The sequence below is a fragment of the Phascolarctos cinereus genome, unplaced genomic scaffold (assembly GCF_003287225.1).
Source record: "Phascolarctos cinereus isolate Bilbo 61053 unplaced genomic scaffold, phaCin_HiC Scaffold_4;HRSCAF=312, whole genome shotgun sequence".
NCBI classification, from domain to species: Eukaryota; Metazoa; Chordata; class Mammalia; order Diprotodontia; family Phascolarctidae; genus Phascolarctos; species Phascolarctos cinereus.
This window is the reverse complement of record NW_027555847.1, coordinates 150,877,516-150,901,053: the sequence shown is the minus strand read 5'-3', so window position 1 is coordinate 150,901,053 and position 23,538 is coordinate 150,877,516. Positions and strand designations below refer to the sequence as shown.

Genomic DNA, 23,538 nt, shown 5'->3' with positions numbered 1-23,538 from the left:
AACCCCCTTGCTCATTATAAATATGTCTCTGAGATTTTCAGAGACAGTTTGGAGAAACTATTTAGTAGCACAAAAAACCACTTCTTTAGTTAATACAGGTTCTTTAGGCAGACAACATTTTTTTCTTTTCTTTTCTTTTTTTCAATCAACAAGCATTTATTAAGCACCTATTTTATACCAGGCACTATGCTAAGTGCTGGGGATCCAATGAAAAGTAAAATCAGTTCTTGCCCTCAAGGAGTTTACACTCTTTTATTATTTTTCTTTTCAATTAACAAGGATTTTTTTTCCCTCTCCCTCTTATCTCCCCTGCCACAGTGGGGGTGGGGCAGAAGAGGGACAACTTACACACATGCATAGTCAAAATAGATACTCATATCCAAAAGTATGTATCTGCTGCTGCATATTTATCATCACTATGTCAGTAGGTTGGTAGAGTTCTTCCTCATCTGTCTCCTGGAATTATGGTTGATCTGCATTGATCAGAATTCTTAAGAAAAATGTTCTAAATCACTATTAATTAGAGAATTGCAAATTAAAGTGACTTTGAGGTCTCATTTCATGCTTATCAGATTAGTTCCTTTCTGTTAGGGACCACGTTTATTACTCTGCCTTCCCCTCAATTTTTTTCCTCTCCAATACTATTTAATATTTTATTTTTTCTCAATTACATATAAAAACAATGTTGACATTTTTTTTTCAAATTATGAGTTCCAAATTTTCTCCCTCCTTCCAGTTCCCCACCACTGAGAAGGCAAACAATTGAACATAGGTTATATAATGTGTAGTCATACAAAACACATTTCCATCTAGTCATTCTGTGAAAGAAAACAGAAAAAAAAAACCAAGAAAAATAAAGAAAGTAAAGAAAAAGATATTTGATCTGCGTTCAGGCTCTACCAGTTCTTTCTCTGGAAATGAACAGCACCTTTTATCGTAAGTTGTACAGAATTATCTTGTATCATTGTATTGCTGAGAATAGCTAAGTTATTCATGGTTGGTGGTCATACAATATTGCTGTTACTGTGTACTATATTCTCATGGTTCTATTCATTTCACTTTGCATCAGTTCATGTAAGTCTTCCCATGTTTTTTTTTTTGAGACATCCTGCTCATCATTTCTTTAAGCACAATAGTATCCCATCACAATCAAATACAACACCTTGTTCAGCCATTCCTCAGTTAATGGACATCCCCTCAATTTCTAATTTATTGCCACCATTAAAAGAGCTGCTACAAATACTTTTGTATGCATAAGCCCTTTCCTTTTTTTTTTTAATCTCTTTGTGATACAGACCTTGTAGTGGTATTGCTTGGTCAAAGGGTATGCATGGTTTTATAGCCTTTTTGGCATAGTTCCAAATTGTTCTCCAGAGTGGTTGAATCAGTACACAACTTCACCAATAGTACATTAGTGTTTTAATTTTCCCAAAACCCCTCCAACATTTGTCATTTCCCTTTTCTGTCATATTAGCCAATCTGACAGGTGTGAGTCAATAGTTGTTTTAATTTACAATTTTTTATCTATAGTGATTTAGAGCATTTTTATATGTTTGTAGATAGCATCGACTACTTTGTCGATAACTATCTGTTCATAGTCTTTGACCATTTATCAATTGAGGAATGACTCTTATTTCTATAAATTTGACTCAGTTTTCTATTTGAAAAATGAAGTCTTCATTGGAGAAACTCACTGTAAAAAAATTTCACAGTAATAATTACCAACTATGTATTTCCCTTCATTCTATTGTCCCTATTTATCCTCTCTCTCTCTCTCTCTCTCTCTCTCTCTCTCTCTCTCTCTCTCTCTCCCCCTTCTTTCTCTTTCTCTTTCCTTTTACTTTGCCCATTGTTTTGCTTATGACTTTCACCTCCCACAAACTTCCATCCCTTTTATCAGCTCCCCCCACTTCCATTTTCTGTTATCCTCTTCTCTTCCTATTTTCCTGTATGGTAACACAGATTTCTACATCCAAATGCATGTGTGTATGATTCCCTCTTGGAGCCAATTCTGATGACAGTAAGAATCATGTGCTCCCTCCCCACTTCCACCATTTCCCCCATTCACTATTAAACCTCTTTCAGGCCTCTTATATGTCAGATAATTTATCCATTCTACCTCTTCCTTTCCCCTTCTCCCAGTGCATTCTTCTTTCTCATCTCTTAATTTTATTTTTTAGATAATCATACCATCACATTCAACTCACATCTCTGCTTTCTGTCTATGTATACTCCTTCTAACTGCCCTGATAATGAGAAAGTTTTTAGGAGCTATAAATGTCATTTTCCCACATAGGAATATAAATACTTTAACCTTATCAAATCTCTTGTGATTTCTCTTTCCTATCTACCTTTTCCTGCTTCTTTTGCATCTTGAATTTGAAAGTCAAATCTTCTGTTGAGCTCTGGTCTTTTAAGCATCTTCTTGAAGCATCAGGAATACTTAAAAAGTCCTCATTTCATTGAGTGTCCATTTTTTTTTCTCCTGAAGGATTATACTCAGTTTTGATGGGTAGATGATTCTGCATTGTAATCCTAGCTCTTTCCCCTCTGGAATATCATATTTCAAGCCCTTCCATCCTTTATTGTAGAATCTGCTAAATCTTGTGTTATCTTGACTGTGGATATACTATTTGAATTGTTTTTTGGCTGCTTGCAGCATTTTCTCCTTGATTTGGGAGGTCTGGAATTTGGCTATAATATTTCTGGGAGTTTTCATTTTGGGATCTCTTTCAGGAGGTGATTGATGGATTCTTTCAATTTCTATTTTACCCTCTGGTTCTGGGCAGTTTTCCTTGATAATTTCTTGAAAGATCATGTCTAGGCTCTTTTCTTAGTAATGATTTTCAGGTAATTCAATAATTCTTAAATTATCTACCCTAGACTTATTTTCTAGATCAGTTGTTTTTCCAATAAGATATTTCACATTTTCTTCTGTTTTTTTCATTCTTGATTTTAATTTTTTGTTTCTTGATGTCTCTTAAAGTCATTAGCTTGCACTTGCCCAATTCTAACTCTTAAGGAATTACTTTTTTTCAGTGAGTTTTTGTACCTCCTTTTCCATTTGGCCAATTGTACCTTTTAAGTAGTTCTTCTCTTCATTGAATTTTTGTGCCTTTTTTACCATTTGGCCTATTCTGTTTCATGAGGTGTTATTTTCTTCAGTATTATTTGTGTCTCCTTTACCAAGCTGTTGACACTTTTTCCATTATTTTCTTGCATCACTCTCATTTCGCTTCCCAATTTTCCTCTACCTCTCTTACTTGATTTTTAATATTCTTTTTGAGCTCTTCTGTGGCCCAGGACTAATTCATATTTTTCTTTGAGGATTTGGATGCAGGGATTTTGACTTTGTTGTCTTTTTCTGAGTGTATATGTTTTAATCTTCCTTGTCATCATAGTAACTTTTTATGGTCAGATTTTTTTCCTGTTCTTTGCTCATTTTCCAGCTTATTTCTTGCCTTTTAATTCTATGCTAAAGTGGGGCTCTGCTTCCCAAGTGGAGGGGGCACTGTTCCAAGCTTCAGGTGTTTTGTGCAACTGTTTTGAGAACTAATTCTTGGGATGTGTGAGGTTTTGGCTCTTCCAATGTGGTATGAGCTAGGGGAGAGGTGTACTTACTACTCTCCTGTACTGTGCACTCTTTTGTGAGCATCTACAAGCACTCTTTTCAACCCTGGAACTGTGACCAGAGGCCCTGCTCCCCTGCAGTGGCAAGATCTGCTGTTCTAGTGCTCCTCCTTGCACTGGGGCTAAGACCCAGGACTGTGACCCAGATCCAAGTATATGCAATGAAACAAGTTGTGCACCTGGTGCCAGCAAAGGGACCCCTATAAGTCTCCTTCGGATTCATTTTCTGATCACCTTACCGTCTGTGGGATGAGAAATCTGGAAACCTCCATTGCTGCTGCTGCTGATTCAGTTGCCCCAAGGCCTGTTCCTGGTTTCCTGGGGCCCAATTTGTGCTGGCCTGGCCTGTGCTGGCCTGTGCTCCTCTCTCACCCTGCTGCAACAGACCTTTCCTTCCAACCTTCTAATTTGTCTTGTTCTGGAACATTGTTTCACTCCACCTTTTTGTGGGTTCTGCTGCTCTAGAACTTGTTCAGAGTAATTTAAAGGTATTTGGAGGGATTTGAATGAGAGCTCAGGTGAGTCCCTATGTTTACTTCACGATCTTTGTTCTGCCTCCTCAAATCTTTTCACTCTAGCCTCTGCTATTTCCACCTATTATTTCTGTTTCTTATTCTCTAGAATTAAACAAAAGGATATTATCTGCTTCCTCTTTAGTATGAGGTATTTCTTGGGGATATAACATAGTAGGAAGAATATTGCATTTGGGGTCAAAATACCTGAATGTAAATCCTGACTCTGCTACTTATTACTTGTGTCATCGTGTAGAAATCACTGAACATTTTTGGGTACCAGTTTCCTCACCTGCAAGAGGAAAAAATTGAATTAGATGACCTTTAAGGTCCTTTTTAACTCTAAAACCTGAAATCCTATAATCCTATATTGAAGGTGCCTTTGGGATATCACAGGATGAAATGATTTGTAAACCATCTAAATTTACCTCCGGTGTTTTATGGAATAGTGGATCAAGTATTGGGCTTAGAGTCAAGAAGAGATTGAGCTCATCTCTAACACTTACTAGATGTGTAACTATGGTCAAGTTATAACATCTGTATGCTTGAAACAACATACTAGAATTTATCTATTGAGTTAGGTTATATATTGGATAGAGCTCTGGGCATGGAGTTAGAAAAATGTGAGTTCAAATCTTGCCTTAAACACTTAATAATTCTACAATCCTGGGCAGGCTTCTGTCTGCCTCAGTTAGCCAGCTAGTCAATAAACATTTATTACGCACCTACTACTATGTGCCAGGCACTGTGCTAAGTGCTGGGGATTAAAAAAAAGGACAAAAGACAGTCCCTGCTATCATGTAACTCACCATCTAATAACATAAAAACGGGGTTGTTGTAAAAATAGAAGGAGATTTTTGAGAGCTTTGGAAACCTTAAAGCGCTATGCATATTCTACCTAGCACTGTTAAGGTATGAGAGTTATAAGCAGGTTGTGATCTACATTGATACAATGAGTCACAATATCAGGAGTTCTATAAGCTTTCACAATCTCAGCTCCTTTACGCATTTATTTATTTTTATTTCTTGAGAGATTGTTCCAGAAACTACTCTATTTCCTCACAGCCTTTGAAAGGGTTAGCACTACCCACTTTGCTCTAAGTTGATAGTCCCTACATTTTATCAGCAATTCAAGTTTTGTTCCCTTTTCAGTTCTTAAAGCTTACAAAAGGTTAAGATGAGCCATGACTGCCCACAGATTGTGAATAGAAGGAATATCTTATGGTACTCAAAAGTGATACTTCTGAGTTATCAAGGATGTGACAATTTTTCAAGGAGAGTCTTAGAATCCTTTTTTTTCCTATCCCGGAGGTAAGAGAAAATGGAAAGAGCAAAGTAAATCATTAGGTTCATGCAGGATGCTTGGAAAGTCTTGTTTTTCACTGTGATTCATATGTACCATGTCCAAATCAAAAGAAAAAAATATATATATACATTCATACACATATACATACATATACACATATGCACACACACACTTTCTACATGAAGCATCCTTTTGCTTTAAGATGTATCTATCTACATCTCATTGAGTGACTTCATTCATACTAAGGTCAGCTTTCTGTTCTCATTGGACTAAGAAGATACGTAGCTATAGACAAGTTCTATAATTCACATCCAAATCACTCCAGGATAGACAATGGTTTGGATGAAGAGAGAAACCGTATCTTCTGACTTTTGACCTCTTTTTTAACCTTTTTGTTGCTGTTGGGACCTTTGATCTCATCAGTATAGGAAACTCTCTAGGAGAAAACCCCCTTCTCCCAATGCCAATGAAACATCTTTCAGGAGGGGATGTATTAGAGAATCGCTTGGGTCACTGGTATGTCCAAATGCATTACTCAGGGTCATTCAGCCTGGTTTTAACTACAAGACTGATTAAAAATCCTGTGTTGTTCTTTGCTATCTTCCATTACTTCCTTTTCTAGATAACAGAACTCTGTGCTGCAGCAAGTGTTTAGTGTTAGGCTCAGAACTCAAATATCTACTTTTGGCATCTAGGATCATAGAAGTCTATACTAGACATTGAATCTTAGAGATCATCTTACAGCAAGGATTCTGGACCTGGGTCTTTCAGGGACAATGTGATTTACTATGGGAAAAACATACATTTTAAATTAAACTTTAGCTGAAATCTAGCATTTCCTTCTAATAATAATAATAATAATAATAATAATAACTAATAATAATAATAATATTCTGATAAGGTACCTGTAGGCTTCACCAGACTGTCAAAGAAGTTCATTAAACAACAGCAAAAATAGGTTAAGAACTTCTGCCTTGGAGGCAGCTAGAAGAAACCTTAGAGGTTACCTAAGGGGACAGTTAACTGGTACAGCTGAGTGATGGAGCTAGAGCTAGGAAGACCTGAGTTCAAATCCTGCCTCAGACACATATTAGCTATGTGACTTTGGGTAAATCACTTAACCTCTGTCTCAGTTTCCTCATTTTTAAAGTAGAGATAATAATAGTATCTACTTCCCAGAGTTTCTCTGAATGAACAAAATATTTGTACAGTGCTTTGCAAACTTTAATGTGATATGTAAATGCTATTACCATTACCATTTTTATTTAGTTTGGGCCCCTCATTTTAAAGATGAGAAACTGAGACCAGAAAAGTAAAGGAATGAGAATAATGTCAGATAGAGAGAAGAATTTAAAATCAGTACCTCTGATTTCATAATGAGACCTTTTTTCAAGGAACAACCCTGACTCTGTGCCTTGCTGTGCCCCACCACATTGCTCCAACCTGGGTTGCTGGTTCTGTCTGATGGAACAAATGAAGGCATTTAAGCCTACTCTTTACTATGACCTGCCTATTATAACCAAACATAATGACATTTCAATGTCCCTTAGTTTTGATTAAATTTAACAGAAGGATAAACAAAAGAGAAAATATAGAACTAAACAAATTATGGGAGGAATTAGAACTATAGTTAAACATAATTAATGTTAATGAAGGTTTCTGCCACGACAGACCTATAGTGAAGACTCACCAAAAAAGGAATAATATAATGGCAAAATGAATTTTTCCTTCCCACTCAAGCATTCAGTAAAGTAGAAGGAACACAGCCCTTTGTAGGATAAATGTATTTTTTTTAATTGATTCTCAATTTTGGAACCAATAGCTACCCCAGTGATTCCACTATTCCAGAGAAATGCATGATAGGACCCCCAAAATGTTCCTTAGAATAAAAGGTCAATGTTTTCTTACATCAAAACATTTTGTGTGATTGGCAAATCAGAAAGTGGTCAATCACTAGACAGTTATAGTGATGTTTTTCATCTTTGGCAACAGTGGAATGCTAACGGGAGAGTTAAGAGGACCAAGAGGGGAGAAAAAAAACAACATTGATTTGTTGACAGAGGCCTAGCAGCTGTCACAGTAAAACACGGTTCTCTTGCACTTAATCAATGTCAGCCTCCAACCAAATCGTTTTGTAGGCCAGATGAAAAGCAATCAAGGGTAACACCTTCATAAGCATGAAGCTTTCACTAGATGGAGTTCAACGAAGTGTGTCCTTAAGCTTAGGCACTCAAAGTGTGCTACATGACCCAAAAGCTAATCAGAAATGTTTAACCCTTTCAAAGGAGGCAACAATGACTAGTCCTTTGTTTTTTAAAGGTAGAAACTACATTTCCTTCTTTGTTTATGATTTTGCAAACAAGCATGTGTCTGCTTCAATGTGTTATTATTTCTTAGCTAGAAGCTTAAACATTATCATTAATCATGGCTTCAGTTTCAGAGTCAAGCCCAACTCAGAATGCATTTCGTTTCTTGGAAAGCAAATACAGGGATGGTGACTAATTTTGCTATCAATTCTTTATGGCATCTTTCTGTGAATATTTACCACATCAAAATATGACTTCATTAGTGTTCCCAGCTCAGTAGGAACAATTAGCCTCTGGAAATCAGGGACAGTTTAAAGACCTAAGTAATCTTTCCCTCAGCTAGAATATGGCCAATACCATGGACCTTGAAGCCTTCCGCTGACCACTGAAGAGGTTGCATTAAGAAATGGAAAAAAGAGGATAAATTAATTCTCATGATAGAGAAAAATCTACAGACAACTTCTGTTCCTCCAGTCCAATCATTAAACATTTATTATGTTCCTACTCTGTTCAAGGCACCGTGCTAAGTGTATTGGTTATAAAGCAAGACAAAAGATAGTTCCTGCTATCATGGAGTTCACAATGTAATGGGGGAGACAATCTACAAAAATACTATGTAGAAACAAGGTAAAAACAGGATAAATGGGAGAAAATCAATAGAGGAAGCATGACAGAATTAAGGGTGGGGGGGGAGAGGATGATCAGGCAAATCTTCCTGTGGATGGATTTAGCTAGAACTTGAAGGAAGCAGGGGAAACCAGAAAATGAGGAGGGAGAGTACTTCAGGTATGGGGAAGAGCCAGTGAAAATACTTGGATTTGGGATATGGAGCTTCTTGGTAGGAAACATTATTCTTGAGTTATGAACCTTTGAATCCCTTAGGCTTGGTGTTATAAGACAACAAAACAGCAACATCAAAATTTCCCGGCTATGCAAATGTGGCAGTAGATGCAGGGATAGCAAAGGCAGTATTGGATTTGGAGTCAGGAAGCTTGGATTTAAATTCTTACTCTGCCACTTAATACCTATGTGACTTTGGTCAAGTTATTTAACTACTTTTAACCCTATCTCCTCATGTGTAAAAAAGAGACAATTGCCCTAATGATTTCTGAGGTCTCTTCTGGTTCTAAATCTATTTATCTAAATCTATCATCCTTCAGCCTTTTCATTGGAGGACTTCAGACAATGGCTTGATAACCACTTTGTGGGTATGTTGCAGTGGTAATTCTTTTCCAGTATAAGGTGGCCTTCTATACATGACCAATGAGATCCTCACCAACACTGAAATTCTGTAATCTGTCATTGCTTCAGCAGTGCTCAGAGTAGCCTTGACTTCGGCTGTTATAGGTCAAGTTTTTGAAAAGAAAAATTAGGCTCAGTGGGAAAAGTATGGGGGTAAGAAAATCAAACTTTTTGTTAATTTATTTGAAGGCAACCAAAGGACATAATAACATGTTGCTATCAGTATATAAATGTTATTCTAAAATTTTTTCAATAGGTCTTTTGGTTTTAGTCACTCTGATGTTAATCTGGGTAATGATATGTAATAATAACAGCAAAGAGTGATTCCCTTGTCATTAGAGAAGTGGAATGGAAGTTTAATGGGCCAGCAATTTATTGTGAAAACATCCTTGCCTCACTTATCTAGGCAACTGTTTTCAGACAGGCAAGATTTAATGAACAGACTATCAACTGTGCATTGCATAGGGGAGGTAGTTGACCATCACAAAACTAGAGGAGAGATAGCAGAAAGCAGTGGCAAACATATAAACCTAAGGGTCAAAGCAAAATTGAACTCAAGAAGTGAAGGCCAGAAAGAGTGTTCTAAAGGATGAGTACACAGACATCAGAAGGTGAGAAAAAGTCAGAGTATCAGGGAAGTCAAGGAAGATGAACGAAAACCAAAATGTGCCTGTGATCAGCTGAACGATGGTTTACTATGCTGAAAGTGCTCTATAAGTAACAGACTTTTATGTCTAGTTGAGGCACGATGACCATACCCCTTCTTTTTGAAAGGGGGCACAACTCCCATCAAAAAATAAGACTCTGCTTTGATACATATATAGTTTAAGTCTGAAACCACTCTTCCAAGGGACTTTGTGAGTGCAAATGAGCCAATGTACTTCAGGTTTGTGAGAAAGTTTTTTTTTTTAAATCAACTCTCCTTGCTATACCTTCTTAGTAAATCTCTTGTTTTAAAAACTAAAAAAGCTAACATTAATGCATTATCAATGCTGAAATGAGTCAACTGTTCATTTTATTCATTAGTTGAATGAGTCAGTACTTTGGTGGACTCAGGGTCTCATTGAGATGAATCATCTTTTCAATGGTAGAAATACCACATCATTCCTTGTAACTCTTGTCCATGTCCTCTCACAAATCCTGTACAGAGACTCTAACTCATGCCTTGGATACTCTGTAATGCATTCTTTTGGTTCTTTAAATATCCCATGAGGATTAGTGTAACATTCTCCATATATTAACCCATGTTCTTTCTTCATGGCTGGTCCACTTCCTTTTTTTTCTGGTAATACATTCAAAATACATGTTACATAAGAAAATGAGACTCAAAGTTTACTTTCAATAAAGTCAGAAATTGTCACAGTGTCTCTATCTTACCATTTCTACTTTTAATTACAGTCAGCTTGAATGTAATATGTTTAAATTGATAAAGTGATTTAAATTGATGGACATATGATTTGGAAGATGAGATTCTAACTCCACGACTGACCTCTGATAAAATTTTGGTCAAGTATTTTCATTCACAAGACCTAATTTTTCCTTATGTAAGATGTCAATATTTATAATTGCCTTTTACTTCTGTATCATGAATATCAACCAGACCCTAGGTTGTGCCATGTTGAAATTTCTAGAATCATCCATTGTCAAGATAATCTTTCAGCAGAAAATTGTTGCTGGGATATGATCAGAAAAATGTTAGTATAAGTTTTTTTATTAATTTTTTTTGATTTAATCAACAAGCTTTTGAGTTATCCATAAGCTTTTGAGTTTTAATTTTTTCTTCCCTTCCCTCCCCACCTCCCTCTCTACGATGGTGCACAATCTGATATAGGCTATACATATACATTCATATTAAACATATTTTCACACCAGTGGTATTGTAAGTAAGAATTAGAACCAATAGGAGGAACCACCAGAAAGAGGAAATAAAACACAACGGAAGAAAAAAATAGCAAATAGTATGCTTCGATCTCCGCTCAAACTCCATAGTTCTTTCTTTGGATGTAGAAAGCATTTTTCATCATGAGACCTCTGGAGATGTCTTAGATCCTTGCATTGCTGAGAAGGGCTAAGTTTATCAATATTAGTCATCATACAACATACATCGTACATCATACTGTGTACAACATTCTCCTGGTTCGGCTCACTTCATTCAGCATCAGACCACACAAGTCTTTCCAATTTTTTCTGAAGTCAGCCTATTCACCAGTTTTTTATAGCACAGCTTGTTCAGCTATACCCCAACTGATGGGCATCTTCTCAGTTTCCAATTCTTTGCCACCACAAAAAGAGCTGCTATAAATATTTTTGTACATGTGGGTCCTTTTCCCATTTATATGATCTCTTTGGGATACAGCCCTAGAAGTGCTATTGCTGGGTCAAAGGGTATGCACACTTTTATAGCCCTTTGGCATAGTTCTAAGTTACTCTCCAAAATGGTTGGATCATTTCACAACTCCACCAATAATACATTAGTGTTCCAATTTTCCCACATCTTCTCCAACATTTATCATTTTCCTGTTTTGTCATGTTGGCCAATCTGATAGGTGGGTTGTGGTATGTCAGAGTTGTTTTGATTTGCATTTCTCTAACCAATAGTGATTTAGAGCACTTTTTCATATGGCTATAGATGGCTTTAATTTCTTCATCTGAGAACTGCCTATTCATATCCTTTGACCATTTATCAATTGGGGAATGACTTGTGTTCTTATATATATATATTTTTTACCACTTGTCGGTATTTATTTTGGAATTTCAGGCAGGCAATATAAACATCACTAAATAGGATGAGTAGAAATAATGTTTTAGTTAAAATCACATCCTTTTAATAATTTTATATATATTACATATATTATATATATATATATGTATATGCACATATATATGTAGAATGTATATATACACGTAAGACAGACATTAAGTATGAAGGTCTCCAATAATGCTCAGCTAGAGCTGTGATTTCCTACCACAGCAAAGAGAAGGCTGAGGGATCAGGCTCTGGAAAGACCACAGTTTTAAATAGATGAAACCCAAGGAACTTCATTCTCCTGAAGCTTTTGTGTTAAGCAATTCCTGAGTGCATAGTGAGATATGTGAGTCAGTAGTAACATGCATGCAATTACCCCATGAAACTCTATGTTTAGCAAATTCTATTTTTAGCTATTTCTGTGACAGTTCAGGCCCTGGCAAAAAGCTTCTACTCTACAGGAGCCAAGACTCATGTCCTATAAGCACTTTTCCAAGGGCAGGAAGAGGCAGGAAGGGACAAATACTGGGCCTTTCTCCTTTTCTCCTCTTCCCTGATTTATTGCCAGCATACCAAAAGAGAAATAACAGCCTTCACACAGGCCCTGAGCCTGAGCCACGTTGTTGATTGCAAGGGCTCACTAGGATACCCAAAGTGGAGTAATTGCAGAAGCTTGGCTGAAGGAGTTAACACCACCCATGCCCGTCATGTTCATCAAAGCCATTCCAAATGGTCATAAGGTTCTGTCCTCGGAATAAGTTCTTAATCAGTGGAGTCACCATCTTTATCAACAGCTTCACATACCTACTTGGCTGCTCAAAGGTGGCTGCTGACACCAAACCTGACCTTCGGAAACTTGCTCCTGTTCCTGGTGGAGCAGCTGCTGCAAAGCTCAGTTCTCTGTCACAATGGCAATCTGGGCCTCCATGTCCTGATGAACTGACCTGTATCCAAAATTAGGAGAGCCAATCAACTTGAGACAGGGCAAACTGCTCCCTGCCAGGTACAGCCACAGGCCTTTGGCATGCCAGGTCCAACCAGTCCTCCAATATTCCTGTAGTTGCACCTGTTTCTGCTGCCCTAGGCTACAGACCTCACTGTAGAAATGTCTCTCTATGTGGACATAAGTAGCAGAGATGGCACCTGCCACCCCCTTGGCCCCAAAGAAGCCATTCACTTCAGGTGAATCCAACAGAATATGGTACTCAGCCCGAGTGCTTAGGACCAGATCCGTGTAGGCCTGGGTTGGTTAAATTAAACAGTAGTAAGGTAGATCTTAGCACCTTTTTCTGCCTCTGTCTGCAGTGTCTCCGTAACAGCCTCATCAATTTTAATCTCAAAGGGCTTCATCTGCATCAATAGATAAATCCAGGTATCAGGAGCTGGCCTGTGGTAACCAGCTGCTGCTGCATCTTACTGGGTCAAAAGACAGTCAGTATAAAAGGTTTGGGCATGGAGCAGCTGCTGTCAGGTCCAAACTGTGTTGATCACATCCATGATCTCTTGTTGGCTGCCTCACAATATGCTGTCTGGTCTCCTTTGTAAGGTGGGGAGGTGACCTGAGGAACAGGCGGGGACAACAAGGGAACCAAGAGCAGCCATGGTGATCTCTGGCCACAGCGGTCTCTGTTCCTGCTGAGTCGGTCTGAGAGGTGGCCCAGGAGAGTGGCCAGCCTGGGCCGGATGGGCAGGAGGCCAAGCAGCCTCCTCCAGAACACTGGGCCTGCTGCTACTGTCACCATGGAGGCTCCCCCTATTCTTTTAAATTTGACTTAATTCTCTATATATTTTACAAATGAGGCCCTTATCAGAGAGACTGGTTATAAAAATTCTTTCCCAATCTTCTACTTTCCTTCTTATCTTGGTAGCATTGGCTTTGTTTGTGCAAAAGCTTTTCAATTTAATGTAATCAAAGTTATCCACTTTGTATTTCTTAATATTCTCTATTTCTTGTTTGGTCATGAATTCTTCTGTTCTCTGTAAATTTGATAGGTAAACTATTCCTTGCTCTCCTAGTTTGTTTATAGTATCAGCCATTATATCTAAATCATGAACCCATTTTTACTTTATTTTGGTATATGGTGTGAGATTTTGTTCTATGCTTAGTTTCTGCCATACTCTTTTCCAGTTTTCCCTGCAGTTTCTGTCAAATAGTGAGTTCTTATCCCAGAAACTGGGGCCTTTGGGTTTATCAAATAATAGATTACTCTAGTCATTGACTACTGTGTCTTGTATACTTAACCTATTCCACTGATCCACCACTCTATTTCTTAGCTAGTACCAAGCAGTTTTGATAATTGCTGCTTTACATTACAATTTAAGATCTGGAATGGCTAGGACACCTTCCCCTGCATTTCTTTTCATTAGTTCCCTTGATATTCTGGACACTTTGTTATTCCAAATGAATCTTGTTATTATTTTTTCTAGCTCTACAAGATAATTTTTTTGGTAGTTTGATTGTTATGCCTCTGAATAAGTAAATTAGCTTAAGTAAAAATTGTCATTTTTATTATATTAGCTCGGCCTACCCATGAGCAACTGATGTTTTTCCAATTATTTAGATCTGACTTTATTTGTGTGAAAAGTGTTTTGTAATTGTGTTCATATAGTTCCTGGGTTTGTTTCAGGAGGCAGACTCCTAAATATTTTATAACGTCTACAGTAAGTTTAAATGGAATTTCTCTTTCTATCTCTTCCTCTTGGGCTTTATTGGTAATATATAGAAATGCCAATGATCTATGTGGGTAGCATAAGTTTTTTTAAATGTAACTCTTTTTATACACTACTTTAAAATAGTATGCATCCAAGTTTATAGCAATCAGATTGCAACAGGAAGAGGAAAAAAATGTGAAACACCTTTATGCAATGCATTAACTTCTGAAACAACAGTAATGGGACAATCTGCCTAAATGTTTCACTCCTGCTAATAACTTCCAAATGCCAAAAATGGAAGCAAAATGGGTGCACATTCATGTGGCTGAATAGCTGTATAAACTGTGATGTGAATATAATGGGATAGCGTTCCATGTGAAAAAAAATGCAAATGAGGAATTCAGAGAAACATGGGAAGACTTGTATGAACTGATGCAGAGTAAAAGAAGGAGAAACAAGGTAACAACATACAGCCTACAATACAATAATTTAAAAGAACATTAAAAGGAACAGATCTCTGAATAATAATAGCAATTATTCCAGAGAATTTTTAATGTGTTATTTCACATTTTCAGTACAGAGGCGATATGAGTGGGGAATGTTGTGTACACAGAATTTCTTATTTTTTTTCTTAACAGTTTTTCTTTGTTACAAGGGAGGGATTATTGGGATGGGGTAGTATTTGACCAAATGGTTATGATATAAAAATAAAAATAATCAACAAAACATTTGTTCTCTAAAAAAGTGTCTCTAATATAGTAAATACTTTAGTAGAAACTATTGTTTTTTAAGTGCAGGTCAGCTCCTTTCTAGGTACAAAAGTTTATTGATACTAATACCTAGCCAATAATAAAAATGTTTTAACAACACCTATCTGATATGAACATTCTGATCATAATAGTGTCATTAAGTATGTGAAAACTATCAAATGGTGGTGATGGTAATAGTAGTAGTAGTAGTGGTAGTAATAGTAGTAGTAGTAGTCATAATTGTAGTTGCAGAACTAATAGTACGTGTGTGCATGTAAGTGTACGCGTGTGTACGTGTACATGTGTGTGCGTGTGTGTGTGTGTTTGTGTATGATTATCATGTATTGGGGCTTGATGAACATAAAACAACCTTACCTGTGAACAAAACAAGGTTAAAAGACTTCCCTATATTTAGGGAATCCCTCTTCCTTTGTACTCTTAACATGATATTCTCCTATGCCAATGACAAACAACTCAGGTAATGAATTACCAAACGGCTTGATTATTAGCCAGCATGGTCCATGGAAAAAGTGTTGAGTTTGGAGTCATTAGACCTGGGTTCTAATTCCAGCTGAATTACTTACCACCTGGGTGATTTTGGACAAGTCACCTAAATTCTCTGGTAGTCCCTCATCTGCAAATTGATGGTGTTGAACTATATGACTTCTCATTTTAGCTCTAACTGTATGTTCTTGTGATATGCCTTCTTGCTTTATACTTCCCTTGATATTGATATTCAGAGGATCATTCAACAAAATATCTCTATGGTTGCATGTATTAAGGAACCTTGTAAGATATTACATATCCTTAAAAAACCCCAACATGCCATGATTCTGGAAGTACTAGCAAAAGCACCAAGAAGAGAAAAGAAACAAAGGCATAAAGTTGGTGAAAAGGAGATACTATTCCTATTTGTTGATGATATGATAACATATATGGAAAATCCTAAGGAAACAGCAAAGATACTGAAATTGGTACAATTAGTAGCTTCAGCAAAGTTTGAGTTAAATACTACAAAATCAAATTTTCTGTATAATTACAATAAAACACAAGAAGCAACAATGAAAAGGGAAATCTTCTTCCAAATAACAAAAATACATAAGATATTTGGAGATCAACCTACCAAAGCACACAAAAGACTTATATAGAAGCAATTTCAAAGTGTTCCTTCAGGAAAAAAAGAACTTAAATAGGTGGAAGAGCAGTCAGTGCTCATGACTAGGCCCCACAAATATAATAAAAATGACAATGCCACCAAAATTAATTTATACTTTTAATGCCATATTACTAATTACTAAGGGGACACTTCACAGAACTTGATCAAATAATGGTAAAACTGATTGTGAAAAATAAAGGATTTAGAATATGAAGAGAAATGACAGAAAGAAGTAGGGGTGAAGGGGGTGTAGCACTTCCAGACCTCAAAGTGCATTTTAAAGTGGCAATCATCAAAACCATCTGGTATTGGTTTAAAAATGGAGCTATACAAAATTCCAAAATTACCAGATGAAAGAGAAGGTGCTGCAAGCAGCCAGAAAGAAACAATTTAAATATCAAGAAGCCACAGCCAGGATTACACAGGACCTTGCAGCTTCTACATTAAAAGACCACAGGGCTTGGAACATGATATTCTGTAAAGCAAAGGAGCTGGGATTGCAGCCAAGGATCAACTACCCTGCAAAAATGAGCATGATTTTTCAAGGGAGGAGATGGATATTCAATGAAATAGGGGACTTCCAAACCTTCCTGATAAAAAGACCAGAGTTCAAGAAAAAATTTGATCTTCAAGTACAAGATTCAAGAGAGACATAAAAAGGTCAATGGGACAGAAAGATACAATATGTTGTTAATAAGGGAGGAATGTTTTCATCCCTACAAGGGAAGATGACACTTGCAACTCTTGAGAACTGTGTTGTTGTTGCACCATGTTGGAGGAATATATGTGAAGGGGTGAATGTTAGTTGACTTCGTTGTAATAATAAAAAGAGGTCTGGTCAAGTGGGTTGGGTGGATCCAAGTGGGTGGATTGGTCTGATTTTAGAAGGTGTGCTGAGAGGGGGTGGAGGAGAACAAGAGTAAATTACATTGCAGGAAAGGACACAAAATCCTATTGCAGTGGAGGGAAAGAAGGGAGGGGAGTGAGCATTGTTTGAACCTTACTTTCATCAGAGTTGGCTTAAGAAGGAAATAACATAATCAGTTGGGTATAGAAATCTAACATGACCTATAGGCAGTAGGGGGGAAAAAGGGAAAGAAAAGGGAGGGGGGATAGAAGAGAGGGAAGAAAAGGGAGGGGGATAATAGAAGGGAGGAGAGACTGAAGGAGGCAGTGGTCAAGGGCAAAACAGTAGTGGGGGGGAAGGAGAAAGGAGAAGGAAAAGCATAAACGGGGGGAAAAAGGATGGAGAAAAAGATACAGATGGTAATCATAACTGTGAATATGGAAAATGCTATCCACATCCAAAGAAAGAACTATGCAAATTGATTGCTATCTTTTTTTTTCTCTTCTGTTGAGTTTTGTTTCCTTCTTCTGATGGTTCCTTCTATTGGTTTTAATTTTTACTTACAACTTCACTAATGTAAAAATATGTTTGATGGGAATGTAAATGTGTAGCCTGTATCAGATTGTGCACCATCTGGGGAGGATGAAGGGGGTGAAAAATTTTAAACTCAAAAGCATGTGGAAGTGATTGTTGATAAATCAAAATAAATTAATAAAATAAATTTAAAAAATAAAAAAATGGATCTAAATATCAATGAAACAGACTAGACAGGGGTAAATCAGAAACAATACAACTCAATAACCCAGTGTTTGATAAAGTGGACAGTATAAATTCCCTGGGAGAAACTCTTTATTTGATAAAAACTGTTGAGAAAACTGGAAAGTTGTATGGCAGAAATGGGCGGAATATGGGCAGCTTTCAGAGGTTTGGTGTACAGTACTGCATTTACTCATCTGGGCCAGAACACTCAGTGTTTGATCACTTTGATCAAACTTGATCGAAAATCAAGATCAGTTTGACAAAAATGATGGGGAAATTCAGAAGCTGCTAAATGAAAAACATGAACCAACAGGGTTTACCAGCAGGATAGTTTATCTGTCTCCAGGAAGTCAGCATTTAACTCCACTTAAAATAAAGTGCAAACACATCTTAGAGAGATGCAGTATTCTTGACTCAGTAAGAAGGTAGATGAAATTCAGTTTTATACTGATAGTAATAATCCAAAATGCTTTTATGATGCCCTGAAGGATATCTGTGGGCCAAAGACCTATAGTGCTTTTTAACTACTCAGTGTTGATGGAGGCACATTGATTAGTTATAAGGACATGATCCTGGAGAAATAGGCTGAACACTTGCATAGTGTTCTCTACAGACCACCATCAGTCAATGCTGAAGCCATTGACCATATATCTAAAGCTGAAGTCAATCCCTTTTTAGCTGAACTTCCAACTGAAGAATAGGTTTTGAATGCCTTTAGGCTCCTCTTATGTGCCTGGTGCTGATTTTATTCCAGCTGAGATTTACAAGACAGGGAGTCCACTGCTCATACAAAAGCTGACTGAAATTTTCTGGGTTATATGACAAGAGGAAGTTATCCCCCAAGAGTTCAAGGATGCCTCCACTGTCCATCTCTATTAAGGTAAAGGAAAGCGTAGAAGGCTGTGGAGAGTTGAACAGTTATCTGGTCAGGAATAAAGTTGCATATAACCTTTCCCATCATCACAGATGGCAGTATGCCCTGAATTATTAGTGGGTTGCCCTCTGGTCAAAGGCCCAGAGCCTCTGGGGACTTTGGTTTACATATGGTTATCAGACAAAGGTCATATCGTGGCAACTGGGGGAATTAGGTCAGGCAGCATGGACCGTATCTAAAGGGTTGGGAGTCTCTAAAAATTAACGAGGAAGGTCTAATTAGGATAAGGAAGGTGACATTTTTATTATGCTAAATCAGCAAATTTGTTGGATGATTCAGCAAGCAAGTCCTAACTAGACTAGGCTTCAATTTAAACATTAAGCACCCTTGAATTGTATAATTCAGGAGATAATTCTAGAAGTATAGCTTCCTCTGGCTATTGACTTATTTGGTATTTACTGGCAAACATGTTGGCTCCTTCCCCTACCTTCAGCCCCCTAATTAAAATGTAAGTCCTTGATAGCTATAGCCATTTTGCTTTTGTCTTTATATCCTCAGAACCAAGAACAGTGTATTGGACATAATAGTAGCTGAATAAATATTTGTTGAATTGAATTGATCACCTCTTTTGTTGGTAACTGTACATGGTTCTTTCTAGTTCTTTGGTGTTTTCCTCTCTTTTAGATATCTTGAGAAATGCTTGAAGCTTTCAAAACTGTCATGTCAAGAATTATAAAGTTTTATTTAAAGTATGTTTCAATCTGAATTCAGGCTCCATCAGTTCTTTCTCTGGAGGTGGACAACATTTTTCATAATAAGTCTTTTAGCATTGTCTTGGATTATTGTAGTGCTAAAAAAAAGCAAAGTCATTCACAGTTGCTCATCATACAATATTGTTACTATGTAGAATGTTCTCATTCTCCTCCTTGTCATTCTCTTTAACAAAAGTATTGATTGTTTCTGAGATTTGCTTTTTGACCTACTAATTCTTTAGGATTGAATTATTTAGTTTCCAATTAACTGTTATTCTATGTTTCCATATTCCATTATTGAATATAGTTCTTATTGCATTGGGCCCAAAAAGGTTGTGTTTACTATTTTTGCTTTTCTGCATTTGTTTGTGAGGTTTTTATGCCCTAATATGTGGCCAGTTTTTGTGAAGGTTCCATGTACAGCTTACAAAGTTACATTCCTTTCTATCATATCTAACTTTTCTAAAATTCTATTCATCTCCTTAACTTCTTCCATGTTTATTTCATGGATAGATGTATCTACTTCTGATGGGAAAATTGAGGTTCCCCAATACAACAGTTTTACTGTCTTGCTCCTCCTGTTCATTTAACTTTTCCATTAAGAATCTGGATGCTATATTATTTCATGCATATGTTTAATATTGATGTTACTTCCTTGCCTATGGTACCTTTTAGCAAGATATCTCTTTTAATTAGATTTATTAGCTAGTACTCCCCTCTGTCTTGGAATGGAGACCAGAATCCTCCTCTCTCATGAGTGACCCCAAGCACTCCTCTACATTCTGGAACTGTGATCATGGTACCTTCTTTCTGGTGGCCTTACATACTATCATTACTTTTGGCCTGGCACTGTGACCTGGAACTCTGTATGGACAATATAACAGGGTCCTGAATCCAGTACCAGCAAAGGGTCCCCTGTAATCTCCTTTCATCCAATTTTTTGACCTCTGTACTATCCATGGGCTGAGAGCTCCTAAAGATGTTGTTGCCATTACTGCACCTGGTGCCTGTCCTGTACTGTGTGATCCTGACAGACTTTTCCTGTTGACCTCCTAAGTTTTCTTGGGCTAGAAAATTATTTCACCTGATCTTTTGTTGATTCTGCTTCTCCAGACTTCAATCTGAGGCATTATTTTAGAATTGTTTGGAGGAGAATTTGGGACAGCTCAGTTGGATACTTCTCTACCATCATGGCTCCACCACTCTTAAAAAGGCAATGTTAGATAATACATAACTGGACTGAAAATGATGAAGACATGGGTTCAAGTACAGAGTCTGACACTTACTCTATGACTCTAGGTATGCCATTTAGCCTGTTGGTGCTCTAGGCAAATTTCAAAGACTATACATTGCAGAGAAGGTGTATAAGTTAAGGAAATTTCCTCACCATGGAGTTCCCTAGGAGTGAAATCATAGGTCCAGGCCCTCCTTCTATGAATAACTTTTTATAACTGCCTGTTATTTTCTGTGATGACATTCTGGGCTCTCTGAGCTGAGGGGATAATCAGAGGTCCTATGTGTCCTACACAATACTTATTTTCACCAAGTTATTTTCTTTTAGGTTCTTACTGCAAGTGTGTGTGTGAGTGTGTGTGTGTGTGTGTGTGTGTGTGTGTCTGTGTGTGTGTGTGTGTGTGTGTGTATGAGCATGTGCATTGGGAGTGGTGGACTTGGGAGAGGATTAGGGATTAGGGATCAAAAGAAATTAGGAAAGGGTAGAGAAACAAAACATGCTCTCAATGAAGTGTAACTTTTGGCCAACGCAGGTGAAAGCATGTGGGATGATTGAATGTACCACAGGGCTTACACTGAGATGGATAGATAATGCAGCTGCAAAGATCATGGCTTTCTTGTTGAAGTAAAAAAAATTAAGAAAACAATTTCACCAACCTTTTTTCTGAGTGTACTATGAAATGGAAGCCCAGTAGGCTTTTAATCATAAAGTCACCTTGGTATACACTAAAAATTTGGAAGGTAATTCTGAATACTAGCTAATCATTGGAAGGCTATGTGTCATCCCTCTTCCACAATAACATGTGTATGGGAATGATAAATGAGAAAGTGATTTGAGCCTGGGCAACGAAAGGGAATACAGCAATGCAGATGTGGCTCAGCCCCAGATTTTGAAATGAAAGGAGTGATGCATGTTCATAAGAAAATTCTTACCTAAAGTCTTCTTTATTTCTTTTGTTCCTACTCTGTCATTTATTTTATTGTATCCTAGCCCAAACTACTCATAGGTATGTGAAGTATAATTCTTCAGAGAAATAACTGACAAAGATATATCCTGTATTTTCCTTCCTCCCTTTCTTTTGTTTTTCAAAAATGTATTTTTTTATTTTGCTTTTATTTTGTTCTTTTCTCTCCAGATAACTTGTTTCTTGGATGTAAAACCTCTCATACATGATATTGACTACTGTTGAGAATTTATATAAATGTAATTCTATTCAATTTATTTTAAAAAATTATTAAGTTCCTAGTGTGTACAAGGTGTTAGATGTTGGAGAGGCAGATGAGTAGTGTGTGCATGTGTGTGTGTGTATATATATATATATATATATATAATCATCCCACTGGAATCATGATTGATCTTTTCATTTATTAGAGTTCTTTAGTCTTTCAAAGTTGTTTCTTTTACATCATTGTTGTTATTATGCAAATTGTCCTCCTGGTCCAGCTTATTTCCATCTTAATCATCATATGTAAGCTGCCCCAGGTTTCTCTGAAACTGTCCTAATTATCATTTCTTACAAGACAATAATATTCCATTATATTCCTGTACCATGATTTATTCAGCCATTCCACAGTTGACTAGTACCTTCTTTGCTTCCAATTCTTTGCCTTCAAAAATAGATGCTTTAAAAATATTTGCATATATGGGTGCTCTCACTTTTTTCTTTGATCTCATTGGGTTATAGGCCTAGTAGTAGCATTACTAAGTCAACTGATGATTTTTTTTGGGCATAGTTTTAAATTGTTTTACAAAATGATTGCACCAGTTCATAACTCCCATGAACAGAACATTACTATGTCTATTTCCTTGCAGCCCCTCCAAGATGTGTAATTTTCTTTTTTCCTCATTACCTTTTCCGGTGTGATTTCTATTAGGTGGAATTTTGTATTTGTTTTAATCTTCATTCCTCTAATTATTAATGATTTGGACCTTTTTATATTGCAAGTAATGGCTTATATTTATTCCTTTGAGAGCAGATAGTCACATCCTTTGATCATTTATCTATTGAGGAATGCCTCTTATTCTTATAAAGTTAAATAAATTCTTTCTACATCTTGGAAATGGGATCTTTATCAGTGAATCTTGCTGCCAAGATTTTTTTCCCAGTTAACTCTTTCCTTTCTAATTTTAGATGCTTTGGTTTTGTTTTGTGCAAGATACACAAGAAATTTCAAAATATGTAATCAAACAGTCCATTTTGTCTTCCATGACCTTCTCTGTCCCTTTTTTGAGTTGTAATACCACCCACTATGTTTTTCCTTTGGATTTCCTGAACATCACTTGTTCTAATGCTCTTTCTTGATCTTTATTGTTGTAGTTATGGGAGAGAACTGACTTGTACTGATTCTTTTTCTGTCCCATATTCACCAATTTCCTCAACTTAAATATTTAAACTAAAAATATTTATCATTATCATGTGACAACATCAGGCCTTTGGGTAATAAAAAATAAATATCATCTTTCCTTTTCTTTTTTGGTAGATGTAAATGCAGTTTGAATATATTTCTTATACTATACGCAAAAAGAATGGAGCTTAAGGAGAGGTATGCTAGATCTGGAAACAAAATCAAAGATCCCACCAAATATAAATCTTGTGTATAGTACTATAAATGTACATTTCAAGCATTACTTGGATCAAAAATCCATTAGAAACCTACTCTCCTGGGTTGTAAACACATCAGGAAATGCTTTTCCCAATGCAGTTTTCCTTTTTTTTTTTTTGGATATTTCACAAAGCTGAAAAGAAAACTGTTGAACTTTGATGACTCTCCTC

The 23,538-nt window shown here is 36.8% G+C and overlaps 1 pseudogene; it reads right to left on the bottom strand.

The window, feature by feature from the left end:
• Positions 1-12,428: 12,428 nt before the first annotated feature.
• Positions 12,429-13,484, bottom strand: LOC110194575 (CDP-diacylglycerol--glycerol-3-phosphate 3-phosphatidyltransferase, mitochondrial pseudogene; annotated as a pseudogene).
• Positions 13,485-23,538: the final 10,054 nt, after the last annotated feature.